The sequence below is a fragment of the Eubalaena glacialis genome, chromosome 17 (genome assembly GCF_028564815.1).
Source record: "Eubalaena glacialis isolate mEubGla1 chromosome 17, mEubGla1.1.hap2.+ XY, whole genome shotgun sequence".
NCBI classification, from domain to species: Eukaryota; Metazoa; Chordata; class Mammalia; order Artiodactyla; family Balaenidae; genus Eubalaena; species Eubalaena glacialis.
The window spans coordinates 72,465,608-72,483,699 of record NC_083732.1 but is presented as its reverse complement, the minus strand read 5'-3'; the positions used below and the strand labels follow the sequence as shown (position 1 = coordinate 72,483,699).

The 18,092-nt window shown below is 43.3% G+C and overlaps 1 pseudogene; it reads right to left on the bottom strand.

The window, feature by feature from the left end:
• Positions 1 to 262: 262 nt before the first annotated feature.
• On the bottom strand, positions 263 to 1,534 carry LOC133077056 (calreticulin-like; annotated as a pseudogene).
• Positions 1,535 to 18,092: the final 16,558 nt, after the last annotated feature.

Below are 18,092 nucleotides of genomic sequence, written 5' to 3'. Positions count from 1 at the left end.
AACTAAGGGATCTGGGGAGATAAGGAGACAGCAGAAAGCAAAGATGTCAAATCAAGAAAGGTGAAGGCCAGGGGTGAGGGCTGAAGGGGAATCAGAGACAAAACATCAGTTAAAAAAAAACAAACAAACAAAAAAAAGGGAGGGCGGGAAACAAAACAAAATCCACCCCAAATTGGAACCCACCTGGAAAAAAGTGAAAGTTCTCCAGTCTCATAGAGACATTATTTTGCATGACGCATGGCTGGCTCTGTGGCTGGAGCACTCAGGCCTCAGTCCAGCCCTGGAGGCGGTGCTGTGGCCCCTGCAGCTCATCCTTGGCCTGGCCAGCGGCAGCATCTTCCTCCTCCTCCTCCTCCACTTTCTCAGCCTCGTCCTCCTCATCGTCATCCTTGTCCTCCTCATCTTCCTTGCGCTTCTTCTCCTCCTCCTCCTTTAGCCTCTGCTCTTCGTCTTGCTTGTCCTTCATTTGTTTTTCTGCTGCCTTCGTAACACCCCATGTCTCACTGCCAAACTCCTCAGCATATGCCTCGTTGTTGGTGATGAGGAAGTTGTCAAATATGGTGCCAGACTTGACCTGCCAGAGATCCAAGCCCAGTACAGCAAAGTTTTCATAGGCGTAGATGTTGCTATCAGGGGAATACTCAGGGTTGTCGATCTCTGGGTGGATCCAAATGCCCTTGTAATCTGGGTTGTCAGTCTGCCAGGGCTTCCCCTCACCCTTGTGCTCTGGGTTCTGAATCACTGTTGGTTCCCATTCTCCATCCGTCTCTTCATCCCAGTCCTCGGGCTTCTTAGCATCAGGGTCAGGAATGTGCTCAGGCTTGTCCCAGTCCTCAGGCTTGGAGTCTGTAGGGTCATCAATCTTGGCTCACTTGTCCCAGTCTTCAGGCTTTGCAGCATCAGGATCCTTTATCTTCTTGGGGGGTAAGCAATCCCAATCGTCCTCCAAGGAGCCTGACTCCACCTGGGTGTTGTCAATCTTTACCTCATAGGTATTATCAGGCCACACAATCAGCATGTAACGGTGTGTGAATTCATCGTCTTTGCAACGGATATCCTTGTTGATCAGCACGTTCTTGCCCTTGTAGTTGAAGATGACATGAACCTTCTTGGTGCCAGGGCTACAGATGTCCGGCCCAAACATGATGTTGTATTCGGAGTCTCCACGCATGTCTCTCTGGTCCAGACCATCTGGAAATAGCTTCACATAGCCACCCCCACAGTCGATGTTCCGTTCGCGTTTCACGGTGAACTGTACCACCAGTGTATGACCCTTATTGCTGAAGGGCTCGAATCTGGCCGACAGAGTGTAAAACCTGGCACCCTGGCTTGTCTGCAGCCCTTTATCTTTCTCCTGGTCACCGTAGAACTTGCCAGAACTGAGAACGAATTTGCCAAAATCTGGTCTGTGTTTGGATTCGATCCAGCGCTCAGTCTACCCGTCTCCGTCCAGAAACTGCTCCTTGAAGTAAATGGCGGGTTCAGCGGTGGCTAGGCCAAGAAGGCAGAGCAGCAGCAGCACGGGCAGCAGCATGGCGGGCCGAGGGGGCTGTGGCGCGCGGGCCCTTTAAGTCGCTTTTCTAGCAGTAGCTCTGCAGTAGGGACTGTCCTTTATTATGTTGAGGTAAGTTCCCTCTATGCCTACTGTCTGGAGGGTTTTTATCATAAATCAGTGTTGAATTTTGTCGAAAGCTTTTTCTGCATCTATTGAGATGACCATATGGTTTTTATCCTTCAATTTGTTAGTATGGTATATCACATTGATTGATTTACATATATTGAAGAATCCTTGCATTCCTGGGATAAACCCCACTTGATCATGGTGTATGATCCTTTCAATGTGCTGTTGGATTCTGTTTGCTAGTATTTTGTTGAGGATATTTCCATCTATGTTCATCAGTGATATTGGCCTGTAGTTTTCTTTCTTTGTGACATCTTTGTCTGGTTTTGGTATCAGGGTGATGGTGGCCTTGTAGAATGAGTTTGGGAGTGTTCCTCCCTCTGCTCTATTTTGGAAGAGTCTGAGGATAGGCATTAGCTCTTTTCTAAATGTTTGATAGAATTTGCCTGTGAAGCCATCTGGTCCTGGGCTTTTGTTTGTTGGAAGATTTTTAATCACAGTTTCAATTTCAGTGCTTGTGATTGGTCTGTTTATATTCTCTATTTCTTCCTGGTTCAGTCTCAGAAGGCTGTGCTTTTCTAAGAATTTGTCCATTTCTTCCAGGTTGTCTATTTTATTGGCCTATAGTTGCTTGTAGTAATCTCTCATGATCCTTTGTATTTCTGCAGTGTCAGTTGTTAGGTTTCCTTTTTCATTTCTAATTCTATTGATTTGAGTCTTCTCTCTTTTTTTCTTGATGCATCTGGCTAATGGTTTATCAATTTTGTTTATCTTCTCAAAGAACCAGCTTTTAGTTTTATTGATCTTTGTTATCGTTTCCTTCATTTCTTTTTCATTCGTTTCTGATCTGACCTTTATGATTTCTTTCCTTCTGCTAACTTTGGGGTTTTTCTGTTCTTCTTTCTCTAATTGCTTTAGGTGTAAGGTTAGGTTGTTTATTTGAGATGTTTCTTGTTTCTTGAGGTAGGATTGTATTGCTATAAACTTCCCTCTTAGAACTGCTTTTGCTGCATCCCATAAGTTTTGGGTCATCGTGTTTTCATTATCATTTGTTTCTAGGTATTTTCTGATTTCCTCTTTGATTTCTTCAGTGATGTCTTTGTTATTTAGTAGTGTATTGTTTAGTATCCATGCATTTGTATTTTTTACAGATTTTTTTCCTGTAATTGATATCTAGTCTCATAGCATTGTGGTCGGAAAAGATGCTTGATACGATTTCAATTTTCTTAAATTTATCAAGGCTTGATTTGTGACCCAGGATATGATCTATCCCGGAGAATGTTCCATGAGCAAGTAAGAAGAATGTGTATTCTGTTGTTTTTGGATGGAATGTCCTGTAAATATCAATTAAGTCCATCTTGTTTAATGTATCATTTAAAGCTTGTGTTTCCTTATTTATTTTCATTTTGGATGATCTGTCCATTGGTGAAAGTGGGGTGTTAAAGTCCACTACTATGATTGTGTTACTGTTGATTTCCCCTTTTACGGCTGTTAACATTTGCCTTATGTATTGAGGTGCTCTTATGTCGGATGCATAAATATTTATAATTGTTATATCTTCTTCTTGGATTGATCCCTGGATCATTATGTCGTGTCCTTCTTTGTCTCTTGTAATAGTCTTTGTTTTAAAGCCTATTGTGTCTGATACGAGAATTGCTACTCCAGCTTTCTTATAATTTCCATTTGCATGGAATATTTTTTGCCATCCCCTCATTTTCAGTCTGTATGTGTCCCTAGGTCTGAAGTGGGTCTCTTCTAGACAGCATATATACGGGTCTTGTTTCTGTATCCATTCAGCCAGTCTATGTCTTTTGGTTTGAGCATTTAATGCATTTACATTTAAGGTAATTATTGATATGTATGTTGCTATTACCATTTTCTTAATTGTTTTGGGTTTGTTATTGTAAGTCTTTTCCTCCTCTTGTGTTTCCTGCCTAGAGAAGTTCCTTTAGCATTTGTTGTAAAGCTGGTTTGGTGGTGCTGAATTCTCTTAGCTTTTGCTTGTCTGTAAAGCTTTTAATTTCTCTGTCGAATCTGAATGAGATCCTTGCTGGGTAGAGTAATCTTGGTTGCAAGTTTTTCCCTTTCATCACTTTAAATATGTCCTGCCACACCCTTCTGGCTTGTAGAGTTTCTGCTGAGAAATCATCTGTTAACCTTATGGTGATTCCCCTGTATGTTATTTGTTGCTTTTCCCTTGTTGCTTTTAATATTTCTTCTTTGTATTTAATTGTTGATAGTTTGATTAATCTGTGTCTTGGCATGCTTCTCCTTGGATTTATCCTGTATGGGAGTGTCTGAGCTTCCTGGACTTGATTGACTTATTTCCTTTCCCATGTTAGGGAAGTTTTCAACCATAATCTCTTCAAATATTTTCTCAGTCCCTTTCTTTTTGTCTTCTTCTTCTGGGACCCCTATAATTCGAATATTGTTGCATTTAATGTTGTCGCAGTGGCCTCTGAGACTGTCCTCAATTCTTTTCATTCTTTTTTCTTTATTCTGCTCTGTGGTAGTTATTTCCAGTATTTTATCTTCCAGGTCACTTATTGTTCTTCTGCCTCAGTTATTCTGCTATTGATTCCTTCTAGAGAATTTTAAATTTCATTTATTGTGTTGTTCATCATTGCTTGTTTGCTCTTTAGTTCTTCTAGGTCCTTATTAAACATTTCTGATATTTTCTCCATTCTATTTCCAAGATTTTGGATCATCTTTACTATAATTACTCTGAATTCTTTTTCAGATAGACTGCCTATTTCCTCTTCATTTGTTTGGTCTGGTGGGTTTTTACTTTGCTCCTTCATCTTCTGTGTATTTCTCTCTCTTCTCATTTTGCTTAACTTACTGCCTTTGAGGTCTCCTTTTCACAGACTGCAGGTTCGTAGTTCCCATCGTTTTTGGTGTCTGCCTCCAGTGGGTAAGATTGGTTCAGTGGGTCATGTAGGCTTCCTGGTGGAGGGGACTGGTGCCTGTGTTCTGGTGGATGAGGCTGGATCTTGTCTTTCTGGTGGGGAGTACCACATCCAGTGGTGTGTTTTGGGGTATCTGTGAACTTATTATGACTTTAGGCAGCCTCTCTGCTAATGGGTGGGGTTCTGTTCCTGTCTTGCTAGTTATTTGACATGGGTTGTCCAGCACTGTAGCTTGCTGGTTGTTGAGTGGAGCTGGGTCTTAGCGTTGAGATGGAGATCTCTGAGAGAGCTTTCGCCGTTTGATATTACGTGTGGCCAGGAGGTCTCTGGTGGACCAATGTCCTTAACTTGGCTCTCCCACCTAAGAGGCTCAGGCCTGATACCTGGCCGGTGCACCAAGACCCTGTCAGCCACATGGCTCAGAAGAAAAGGGAGAAAAAAAAAGAAATAATAAAATAAAATAAAGTTAGTAAAATAAAAAATTAAAAAATATTTTATTAAAAATAAAAAAGTAATTAAAAAAAGATAGAAAGAAGACAGCAATGAAACCAATGAACAAATCCACCAATGATAACAAGAGCTAAAAACTATACTAAAAAAAACAAAACAAAATACCCCAAAAAACCCTAGAAAACAAACGGACAGACAGAACCCTAGGACAAATGGTAAAAGCAAAGGTATACAGACAAAATCACACAAAGATGCAAACACATACACACTCACAAAAAGAGAAAAAGGAAAAAAAAAAATTAAAAAAAAGGAAGAGAGCAACCAAATCAATAAACAAATCTACCAATGATAATAAGCTCTAAGTACTAAACTAAGGTAAACATAAAACCAGAAACAAATTAGAAGCAGAAAGCAAACCCCAAGACTACAGTTGCTCCCAAAGTCCACCACCTCAATTTTGGGATGATTCATTGTCTATTCAGGTATTCCACAGATACAGGCTACATCAGGTTGATTGTGAAGATTTAATCCTCTGCTCCTGAGGCTGCTGGGAGAGATCTCCCTTTCTCTTCTTTGTTCGCACAGCTCCTGGGGTTCAGCTTTAGATTTGGCCCTGCCTCTGTATGTAGGTCACCTGAGGGAGTCTGTTCCCTTTTGGGAAGTCTGAGGTCTTCTTCCAGTATTCAGTAGGTGTTCTGTAGGAGTTGTTCCACATGTAGATGTATTTTTGATGTATTTGAGGGGAGGAAGAAGATCTCCATGGCTTAATCCTCCAGCACCTTGAAGGTCCCCCCTATTTTTGTGCTTTCTATCCTGTCCCATTGCTCTGTCTGTTTTTTGTGCCAGTACCATACTATTTTGACTACTGTAGCTTTGTATTATACTCTGAAGTCAGGGAGCATGATTCCTCCAGCTCCATTCTTCTTTCTCAAGATTATGTGGCTATTTGGGGTCCCCTCCAGTCCTTAAAAGACTGTGTAGGGAATGCCAAAACCACTGATAGGAAAGTGAATGTATAACACTTTGAGAGGAAGACGTGTTCACCTAGTGAGGACTCAGGGAGACCTTGAAGTACACTTTAGAATTGTTTGTTTGTAAAAAAGAGGCTCAAATACAGTGGCTAAAACATACAAGGGTTTATTGTCTCATGTAATGTAATTTTGGAGGTAAGTAGTGTGGGGCTGCTAAGGAAGCTCCATGAATTAGAGACCTACAAGCTTTCTATCTTTCTGCTCTGTCATGTGCACCTACCATCCTCATGGTCCAAGATGGCTGCTAAAGCTTCTGCCATTATATCTGGATTCTAGGCAGTGGGAAGGAGGAATGGAAGAGGTCTGTCCTGTCTCTGTTAAGATGCCACTCAGAATGTTCCATACAACATTTCTGCTTATATATTATTGTCTAGAACTTAATTTCATGGGCACACCTTGCTGCAAAGAAGGTTGAGAAATGAATGATAATGTTCTCAGTTTAAAATTTAGGCTTTAGTTCATAAGGAAGAAGGGGAGAATGGCTTTTGGGAGGCAACTAGTTGTCTGAGTAAACTAAGGAGAAGTATATACATACCTGAAATGGAACACAAAATTCAGTCATTTGTTTACTGAATCATTCATTCATTTACTGACTCAGTAATTCAACAAATATTAGTACTTAGGTACTGGGGACCTGAGCATGAATAGGACACTGTTTTTGTCCCCAGAGTGCTCCTTTATTGTTCAGAGATAAGGGCAATGGCATATGAGAAGTGATCTTACAGATGATTTTCTCTTTACAGTGATAACTAAAGCAAAAATTTAGCTCCGGTTGGGTTGGGGAGCTTTGCAGAAAAGGAGACACATGAACTGGGACTTAGAGAATGAAAGGAATTCTTCAAGAGCAGATGGGGAAAAGACATTTCAGAGTGACAGCATCTGCAGAGTCCTGTTGGTGTGAAATAGTATGAAGGACCCATTTGGGAACCGCAAGTCCAGCCACAGTAGAGCTGAAGAGATGGCAGAGATGGACAATGAGGCCCTTTTGTGTTCTGCTAAAGACTTAAACAGATGTTTATCTGTTATAGTCTATTTGGTTCCAAAACAGGACTGAAGGCAGTCTAAGGCATTTAGACTTTATCCTCTAGCTAACAGAGAGCCACAAATGGGTTTTGGGCCATGGAATGTGGGCTGAAGTGACCATGTATCACTTCTGAGCCTTAGAAGACATCATTGTTTCTGCTTGTCCCACTGGGATCTTCCATCATGGGAAGAACATGCCCATTTCTTGGTGTTCCTTCAGCCCAGGCTCCAGAATAAAATGCATGGGGCAGACCTGAGCTTGACCCACAGCTTGAAGCTAACTATCCCAGCCATCCCTCAAAGCCATGAGAAACAAGTAAATGCTTATTTTGTTTGCCTCACAGATTTGTAATTGTTCATTAGGCAGCATTATTGTAGTAAAAGCCTACTAATACACCTGGTAATTAGATTCCTGTCTATCATTTCACACTGTGTGTGCTAGACAGGGGGCATGGCCAAGCCTACCTGTTGGTATACCAGCTGGCCTTGGAGATAGTGGGAGGGAAATGCCTCACAAAAGTGGCATTTCACAAAACAGGGATGTGGGGCTCATTGGGATGTGAGCGCTGGCTCTCAGGTGAATGCCAGTGTTGGTTTAGCTCAGGGCTTCTCAACCTCTGCAATACTGATATTTTGTTCTGTGTGTGGGGGCTGTTCTGTGCATAGTTTAGAAGCATCCCTAATCACTAGATTCTGGTGGCACCCTTCCTCCTAATTTGTGATAACCAAAGATATCTCCAGACACTGCCAAATATCTCTTGGTTGGCAAAAATCACTCCCAGCTGAGAACCACTGATTTAGCTGACCTGGCTTCAGTTTTTCTGTTAAAGATAAGCACAGAAAATGACAACAAATGACACCATTTATCAAGCAATTACTGAATTCCAGACATTTTGTTAAGCACCTTCAGGAATTAATCTAATTTGGAAAGGGTATTAGTTAGCTAGGGCTGCCATCACAAAGTACCACAGACTAGAGTGGCTTACACAACAGAAATTTATTTTCTCACACTTCTGGAGGCTGGAGGTCTGAGATCATGGTGTCAGCAGGGTTGGTTTCTTCTAAGACCTCTCCCCTTGGCTTGGAGATGGCGTCTGCTCAGATGGCCCTTCCTCTTCCTGTGTCTGTATCCTAAGCTTCTCTTCTTATAAGGACTGTGGTCATATGGGATGAGGGCCCACTCTAATGACCTGATTTTAACTTCATTACCTCTTCAAAAACTAATGCTCCACATACAGTCACATTCTGAGGCACTGAGGGTTTAGACTTCAACATATGAATTTTGGGGGACACAGTACAGCCATAATAGAGAGTTCACAAATGAAGAAACAGGATACAGAAGTGAAGTAACACTTGCTTCAAGAACACATTTAGAATGTGGAAGAGGCAAGGCTGACCTGTCCAACTCCAGAATCAGTGCTCTTGACCATGCTTCATACTGCCTCCCCAAGAAATCAATCCTGTGAGGGACTCAGGAATGTAGGCACTCTACAAGAGTTATGTAAAGAGTTTCTCTCTCTCACTCTCTCTATGTTTTATAGTGGGCTTGTTCAGGTGTGATGCTCACTCCCCTTACATACCTGTGCATGGGAAGAACCTCCTCAATAGTAGCTTCCCTCACATGAGAGAAGCTATTTAGATTGTAGGAAATTCTCAGCTGCTGCAGGGCTGGTCTGGACAACTCAATTCACTTCCTAAAAATATGTTTCTAGACCCCATGCCTCTTTGATGAGCAAGAGAAAAAATCTTGAAAATTTCTACCCATTAATCTAGCAATTCCACTCTTGGAATTTATCCTTAGCAAGGAATCAAATACGTACACAAAGATTTATGCATAGTATATTTGATTTTAGAGTGATTTGCAAGAGCAAACATTGGATAGATATTGGATAAATAAATGACGGCGTGTCCATATGGTGGAATGTTCAACTTGTAGATGAATATTTTCTTCCAGGGGAAAAACTTCATAATATATTATTCTTTGAGAGAAAAAGATTGGAATGCCATACAGAGTATGATCCTGATTTCTGAAAATGTGTGTGCGTGTCACTATCATAGTGAGCTAGTAGGGACTTGTAGGATGCAGTGGAAATGAATTGTATCCTTAGTCTCCCACTGTCCTGTCAAGCTTTTCTGTAGCTATTATCTTGCTCTTTGATAAAATTGGACTTCTTTTCACTTTGTCACTCTTATCTGTGAAACAGTCATCCAGTTATTTCTTTCACAAAAACCCAGGCTCTATTTAGTAATTAATAGGTCCACTCCAGTGTAAAGATTCAACCCCTCAATCTTCGATGACAGTTTCCCTCCCCCAGCTCAGCTGGCCCCCGGAGTGAGAAGGGGTGTGGGCTGTTGTGTCTCTTTTTCTTCACTTGGCGCTTCTGTTTTTCTCCCATCTCCCCTGAGCTTCCTCTGCTTCCTCCAGAATTGGGAAGGGGGAGAGAGGAGGAAAGGGGCTGGAAAAGACTTACTGGATTGGCGTTGTTCTAGTCCTTGGGGTCTGACAGTTGATTGATCGCGAATGTTCCTTCCTGGGTTCTTTGCAACCAGTCCCGCTCTGTTCCTGGTGGGCACCTGCAGTTTGCTTGACTGGGAGTTGTGTGTCTTCGGTTGGTTCCTACATGACTTCTTCATCTCCCAGCATCCGGCGGCACACATCCTGAGGGGCCAGCTCTGGTTCACAGGAAACTTTCCCACATCCTTGGCCATGACAACTTGGGGAGAGCAGACCACCATCACAAGCTCTGCTCACTATGCCCTCAGAGCAGCTAGCCGGCCACGGCCCTTTAGATTTATCAGGGTGAGTCAGACACCAGTCTACCAAGTCCCTCATGTTCTAGGAACATGCATCCAGCCTTCCAAGAGGTCACTGCAGGCCCTTTGCCTCGACTTTCAGTGAGATGACGGAGCCCCTCCCCAGTGGGGAGCATGGACGTCTAGACTTGACAACTCTCTCCCCAAATCCTCCTCTGACAACAACCCCTCTCTCTGCCTCTCCAACTTCTTCAAGTTTCCGGAGGTGGATAGGTTGGCCTCTTAAAACCTGACTACGTTCTCCCCAAGTCTTGATGGTCTTACCCTCACTTTGAAACAGGAAGCAGCTGGCTCTTATTGTCTTGGGGTATCAGCCGATATCGAAACAGAAAGAACCCGTTTTTAACATCCTGTTTTGCACACAATAAAGAGGCAGACGGCATGCACACCAGTCTTGCAGAGGCGTCTGGGGGAGAAAAGAGGACGGGGGTCTGGCTAGAATAATCTTCAGGGTTCCTTCCAATCCAGAGATCGTATGGCGGGCTAGCAGGGAACAAAAGAAAGTATCAAACAAATTCCCTGTCGTGTTGAAGGGACCAAAGCATCATAGTCGTAAACCATCGCACACGTTCTTGAGAGTGATAAATGTAGTAACAGGAAGTGTAAATAATCAAGCATTAAAGTTTGGAACTAACTTTATGTCTCAGAATAGAGAAGAGTTAGCTCGCTGCTGCAGAAAGTTCCCGGCAGGAAGAACGTATAAACTAAACAGAACAGAAAGAGGAGATGCGCCTCAGTTTCAGCCTCCGCAGCCTCTCCTCCCAGGATCCGGGCTTCCTTGTTCCCCCAAATGCCACTCTGCTAGGAAGTCATTCCCGATCTCTGTAGCTGGAGGTACACTTGTCGTCTCTCACCCCCACTTGATCTACACGCCTGTTTTGCTCTGGCATCTGGAGGGAAACACACACAAATTATTATTATTGTTGTTGTTGTTGTTGTTATTTCCAAGGCACTGAGTTCGTTGTTGGCTGAGTCAGGATTAGAGCTGGGTTTCTGGGTTTCGACTACCAGGCTCTCCCCACCCCTCCTTCTGGCTTCTCAGGTCTTTCTCAGGCACCAGAAGCCTGGAAAGCGCTTTGCAGGATATTCCAATCCTGCTGGTATTTGTGTTGGGGATCTGTGCCCAAATCCATCTTGTATGTTTCCAACTCGGAGCCTCCTGGAAGGCAGTGCTCCCCAGAGGCAAGGAGAGCGGCCACAGAAAGCTGAACTCCCAGCGTTGGTCCTGCTGATGGGGGGCTGGCTCTCTCGTCCCAGTCAACCTCCCTTCCGTGTATCTTTGTATGAGCGTTTGGCCTGCGTTTCAAGCAGACCTGGGCTTGGGCGCTGGGCATGGAAATGAACTCCTGAGTTAGCTCTTGGAGAAAAGTAAAGGCCTGGCCTTGGGCCTGATTGGAGCCCCGCTTCTCTGCCAATGCTATGTAGAGAAAACAACAGTTGTATTGAAATAACTGCATTTTAAAGCAGAGTCTGTTTGAACCGCCTTATTTTACAAGATGGAAACGAAGCCTTGGAGAGGGGCAATCATGCCCAAGTTCATACATCTGGTTTAGTAGAGCCACTATATAGGCCAGCTGGAGAGAGGTCTGAATCTCCTCCAACTTCGCCCCAGTGCTACCTCATCTGGGGCGAGTTCCCTGCTCCCCCCGGGCTGAGTTAGATGCTCCTGCATGTACTACCGCTCTTATCCTTGACTGTGGAAACCCTCCACACAAAGCCATGTGTTCCTAAAGGGCCGGGACCAAGTGTTTATCATCCCTGGGTCTCCAGGAGAGGGTCCACTGTGGGCGTGTAGGGATCCCGTTCCTGGGGTAGGGATGGGGAGGGTACTGGCGTGGGGCTGGCTTTCCCATGGGAGGTCAGACCCAGTTCTACCTGGTGATGCTCCTTCTGTCCTCTTTCACCAGGCTGAGCGGTTTCTTCTGAGGATACCACCCTGTTAACGCCAGAAGGGCCACGCTGCCAGGGGCGGCTGGAGTTTCTGGCCAGTTTCCAATGCAAAGGGAAATTGGAAGAGGGTCTAGAAAAGTGCTGTCTGCTAGAAAAATACAGTTGACCCTTGAACATCATGGGGGACTAGGGGCCTCAACCCTCTGAGCAGTGGAAAATTCGAGTATAATTTATGGTTGGCCCTCTGTATCCATGGTATCTCTGTCTCTGTGGTTCCACCTCTGTGGATTTAACCAACTGCAGATTGTGTAGCTCTGTAGTGTTTAAAAATATGCATGTAAATGGACCCACGCAGTTCATCCCAGGTTGTTCAAGGGTCAACTGTAAAGTGAAAACAGGAAAAAGAAACAGGTAAAATTAACTTCAATAATATAGTTTATTTAACCCAAGATATCCCAAATATTTTCACATGTAATCAATATAAACCATTATGAATGTGATATTTTTGCTTTTTTTTTGTAGTAAGCGCTCAAAATCTCTTATGTATTTTACACCTACAGTGCATCTCATCTGGACTCTACGTTTTCGTCGAAAGTACTTGATATGTATTTTGATTTTATAAAATTTACAGTTGAAAAAATAGATTCATCCGCCCTCACTGTTCCAAACATGAAGTTTTCCATTAACTGAATTAAGTATTTGTCTCTAAATAAAATAAAACGTTTAACTACTCATCACACTAGTCACTTCTCAAGGGCTCTCTAGTCAGGCGCAGGCTCTAGAAAGCGGGGTGGGAGCTTAGGGAACTGGTGACTGAGTCTGAGAAGAAAGCCCAAGGGCTCTTAGGGGTCATGGCAGCTCCACTCATCATTTCTATGTGTCCAAATATGCATTTCATTTATTTTCCTCAGGACTTCAGGGGCTGAAGGCAGGTGGCAGTCACGATGGGAAACATGCTATTGGGTGCCAGCTCCCAATACAGTCTTCGTTTTGCTGCAATTTCAGCAGCGTTGGGAAGTTTGGACAGTGCTGCCACTGCTGAGGGAACAAGGAGGATTGAAACTCTGGGGAGAGTCTCCTAGGTCCACAGACCCTGGGGAATAGCTGGAGGCTGGGGAGGTCCCTGGAGCTGACGGAGGGAACAGCCTCTCCCCCTACTGGGAGCCAGAGGAACAGCAGTCCTGCTGCTGGGTGCAGTGTCGAGGGAGTTACAGGACCCAATCAACAAGGTGTTTTCTAGACTCGCCCTTTGTGTGCAGGAGGCAGTGATAGGAGTGTGGTGGCGCATGGAGGGCAGCGGCCAAGGAAAGGCTTCATCCTCTGGGTTTCCAAGTCTCAGAACCCAGAGGCCCTTGACTTTGGAAGCATAGAAACGTTAGTGCAGAAAGAAATCTTAGGAAGTGAGGGTAAGATTATTTAATAAAGCTCTGTAGTTTCCAAACTCAGCACAAAAGCTATTTGTTTTTCTCTCGACTTAGTCAGACAACAATTATTGATCTACAAGTGTCATACGCAGAAAGACCTCACATGTGAAATATGCATTTTCAAAAATGACATATCAAATCCCTTCAGCAGTCTCTTCTAACATATTTATAAACTGAAGGCAAAAATGTAAAAATAATTCCAACTGTACCAAAGGTTATACAATGGAAAGCACAAGTCTCATCTTATCCTTGACTGTCTTTTTAAAATGCTCAAAGCATGTGGCTTATAGTAGCTGCTCAATAAATGTTACTTAGCTACTGATGAAGGTGGACCAGAAAACTAACAGCAACAAAAGCAGTATTATTAAATCACGAACCACCTGGGCAGCGTGTGAGGGGCGGGGTCAGAGGGCCATAGATGGAGGTGTGGTAGCCAAGTTCAGCAAGATTGCTTTTGAATTTGATAGTTCTAAAAATTTAATCCAGACACTCTACCAAACCTTTAGAGAAAGTACACTAATTGAGTTACTCTGGGAGGTCTAGAAGCAGAGAACCTGGGCAGACAGGGACACTATTTTTCAGGTGAAGGACACATGGGGTGTAGGGGCTGGAGTTGGCTGTGACAGACTTGCCCCCAGAAAAGGAAGCTTTGAGCTGGGTTCTCTCCTTACCAGAAGGGTTGAGTGACTTTGGATCAATTCAGTGGATATTCAGGCTAGTGGGTGAAGATTAAAAGCGACCAAAAGACAGTCTTTTAAAATTTATTTTTATTTTCTGTTGATTTATAATGTTAAATAGGTTTCATGTGTACAACATTATATTTCTACTTCTGTGTACACTACAGTGTGTTTACCACCAAAAATTTTGCTTTCATCTCTCACCATACAGTTGATCTCCTTTACCCATTCCCCCCCCTCCCCAATCTGGTAACTACTACTCTGTTCTCTGTATTTACATGTTTGTTTTCATTTAATTTGGTTTGTTCATTTATTTTGTTGTTGTTGTTTTTAGTTTTTTATATTCTACATATGAGTGAAATCATACAGTATATGTTTTTCTCTGTCTGACTTATTTCACTAAGCCTAATACCCTCAAGGTCCATCCATGTTGCTGCAAATGGGAAGATTTCACCTTTTTTATGATTGAGTAATATTCCAGTGTGTGTGTGTGTGTGTATAAAATATACCACATCTTCTTTATTCATTTATCTGTTGATGGGCACTTAGTTGCTTCCATATCTTGGTTATTGTAAATAATACCATGATGAACACAGGTATGCATATACCTCTTTGAATTAATGTTTTTGTGTTCTTTGGGTATATACCCAGAAGTGAAATAGCTGGATGATATGGTAGTTCTATTCTTAATTTTTTAAGGAATTTCCATACTGTTTTCCATAGCAGCTGCACCAATTTACATTCCCACCATTAGCGTATCAGGGTCCCCTTTTCTCTACATCCTTGCCAACACTTTTTATTTCTTGCCTTTTTGATAACTGCCATTCTGACAGGTGAGAGGTATCTCACTGTAGTTTTGATTTGCAGTTCCCTGATGATTAGTGATGTTGAACATCTTGTCATGTGCCTGTTGGCGTCTGTATGTCTTCTTTGGAAAAATGTAAAAGGCAGTCCTTATCCTCAAGGAGTTTGCATCTAGGGGAAGATAGAAGGGTAAACCCCTAATGGATAATGTAATGCAGAGCATGATGCTAGCAGATAGCAAATTTGATGGCAAATTTCCTTGGGGTCCAAAGGAGGGGGTCAGCAAAGTACCAACCTGCCCCGAAGGCTAAATCCAGCCCACCACCTGTTTTGGGAAATAAAATTGGATGGGAGCAAAGCTTGCTCATTTCTTTGTGTTGTCTATGGCTGCTTTCACCCCCTAATGGCAGAGTTGAGTATTTGCAGGAGAGAGACCAGACGACCCTCAAAGCCTAAAATATTTACTGCAGTATTCAGCTCTTAAAAGGAAAGTTTTGTGAACCCCTGGTTTAAAAGAAGGAACAGCTATTTTCAATAGAGAGGGCATGCTGGAGTGGCTTCTGGGCATAAGGAGGAGAAGAAAGGGAATTCCGGGTACAGGCAATAGCCTGGGTAAAGGCACAGTGGCCTGATACCAGGATGGAGGAGCCCGCCAGCCTGGGAGACTTAGATTTCAAGCCGTGCATCACCCCTGAGGTGAAAGGAACTGGATCCATTTTTCCACACCTTGTAAAGAGAGAGAGAGAGAGAGAGAGAGAGAGAGAGAGAGAGAGAGAGAGAATGAACTGATGTCTGTAAATGCTTTGAAAATAATATGAGAAAACCAGCCATTAATCAAGACATTATTTCTATGGTAATGTTAAATGGATGCTAATTTTCTCTGTTTCTTCCTTTTTTTCTTCCCAGCCTTGGCAGCCAATTTCTTCCTTCCTGTTGTTCTGCCTTGAAAAACAAAACAAAAACCAAAAAAACCCCAGGCAGAAAACCACCACAAACCACAAATGCGTTTACCTCAAGAAGTGTATTTTTGTTCTTTTTCAGATAGGTTCATAAGATCTAAATAGGTCCAAATAGGTTTCACAAGGTCCAGAATTTAAAAGGTTTAAAGGGTGTGCAAAACGCCTCCCTTCCACCCGCTAGGTTCTCTGTTCTTCACGCTGGAGGCAGCTAATAGCACCAGTTTCTTGCAAGACGTATATTCTTCCTGGGATATTTTAGGCAGGTACAAATATTTACAGGTATATTATTTTTTCTTCCTTTTAACACAAATGATTATCTCCTATATATACCGTTTTGCACTTTGCTTTTTCCCCCTTACTAATGCCTTTTGGAAGGTGTTTCATATCAGAACATACAGAATTTCCCCATTCTCTTTTATTGCTGTACAGCGTCCCATCATGTAGATGTACCATACCATATTTACGTGTTTCAGTGGCAAATAGGGATGGCTGTTGCTCTCCCTTCTTTCCTGCCAGCAACAAGCCCTGGGTAGCATTGCCGGATTCAGCGGATGGGATCAATAACAGTAACTAGGTAGAAGTTCATGGTGCTGATGGCTTTAAAGACAGCTGTTCTTCTTCTTTTTTTTTTTTTAACTTCTTTATTGGAGTATAATTGCTTTACAATGGTTTCTGCTTTATAACAAAGTGAATCAGCTATACATATACATATATCCCCATATCTCCTCCCTCTTGCGTCTCCCTCCCACCCTCCCTATCCCACCCCTCGAGGTGGTCACAAAGCACCGAGCTGATCTCCCTGTGCTATGTGGCTGCTTCCCACTAGCTATCTATTTTACATTTGGTAGTGTATATATGTCCATGCCACCCTCTCACTTCGTCCCAGCTTACCCTTCCCCCTCCCCGTGTCCTCAAGTCCATTCTCTAGTAGGTCTGCGTCTTTATTCCCGTCTTGCCCCTAGTTTCTTCATGACCATTTTTTTTTCTTTTAGATTCCATATGTATGTGTTAGCATACGGTATTTGTTTTTCTCTTTCTGACTCACTTCACTCTGTATGACAGTCTCTAGGTCCATCCACCTCACTACAAATAACTCAATTTTGTTTCTTTTTATGGCTGAGTAATATTCCATTGTATATATGTGCCACATCTTCTTTATCCATTCATCTGACAGATGTTCTTTAGTAGCTAGATTCCAGCAGTCATGCTGGCAGGGGCCACCTGTCTGCCTGGGCTGCCTGCGGGATTAACTCAGTCCCTGTGCTTGCCCTACCTCAGGCTGCAGTGGGAAAAGCACCCACTATAACTGGAAATTGAAGGCAGGATTATTCTGATGGAGTTGGATTGGGTGTTGGTGGTGGCATTTGGCAGGTGTATCGGTCATGGCTTTTTTTCTTGAAAGTTGCAAACATCTACCTCAAACTGGCTTAAGCAAAAAAGGAGGATGTGTGGACTTATATAGGTCAACAAGGCAAATTAGGAGTTGTGGCAGACACTGCCCATTGCCTTCCCAATATGCATCCCTTTTATCTTCTCATTGTGCCCAACTAAAAACAGCTCTCCAGACTCCCTTGCAGCTAGGTGTCAGGGGAGGGGGCACAAGACCCTTTTTTAACATTGAAATGTAAGCAGAAGTATACAGGATGGGACTTGTGGGAGTCCTGACAAAAGAGGACACACTTAGCTGGCATATGCTTTTTGTCCTTCTTGTCTGGTATGTGAATATGATACACAGAGAGGCAGCATAAGAGGTGAGAAGGAGAGGTGATGAGAATGGTGAGAAGGAGAGGTGATGAGAATGGTGGGGCAAGAGGGCGGGAGGATGTTGGTCTTTGCTATTGTCACGGAGCCAGGATTTCAGATCTTGCCTTCTGGCCTTTTGACCACTTGTTACCTGAGAAAAATAAGCTCCTCTTTGGTTAAGTCCCAGAGCTGGGCTCTTGTTACATGCAGTTAAATATAGGCCTGGCCGTGAGTCAGCGTAACTGCGTTCTGGGATTTGCATCGTGTCACATTTCTCTGCCTCTTTCTCTCCAGTTTATCCTCTCAGAATCCTCAAAGGGAGCAAGGGACTTGGCACCAGCAGCTTCGGAATCATGCTGATAGCTTCCAGTCTAGGGAAAGAGGGAGCTAGGCCTCTGACTCCAACGGGAGGGCAAAAAACTCCAGAGAAGAGATCTGATTGGTTTGGAGGATGCTCTTTGAACCAGTTACCATGGACAAAGGGAAGAGGTAATATGATTGGCCAGGCCTGTGTCACCTACACCCACCAGGAAGGGGGAGTAGGGAGCAGTTTCCAAAGGAGGAGGGAGTACTTTTTCCAGGAGGGGAGAAAGGTAGTCTGGCAGATGAAAACAATAGATGGCTCTCCAGCGGACGCTAAAAGTTTAAACATGTGGGGAGGAGAGAAAAAGTCATTTCAGGGGGATTGTCACCACCTCCAGGAAGCCTTCTCTGATAGCCTGATTAGCCACTTCTCTTTCCACCCCA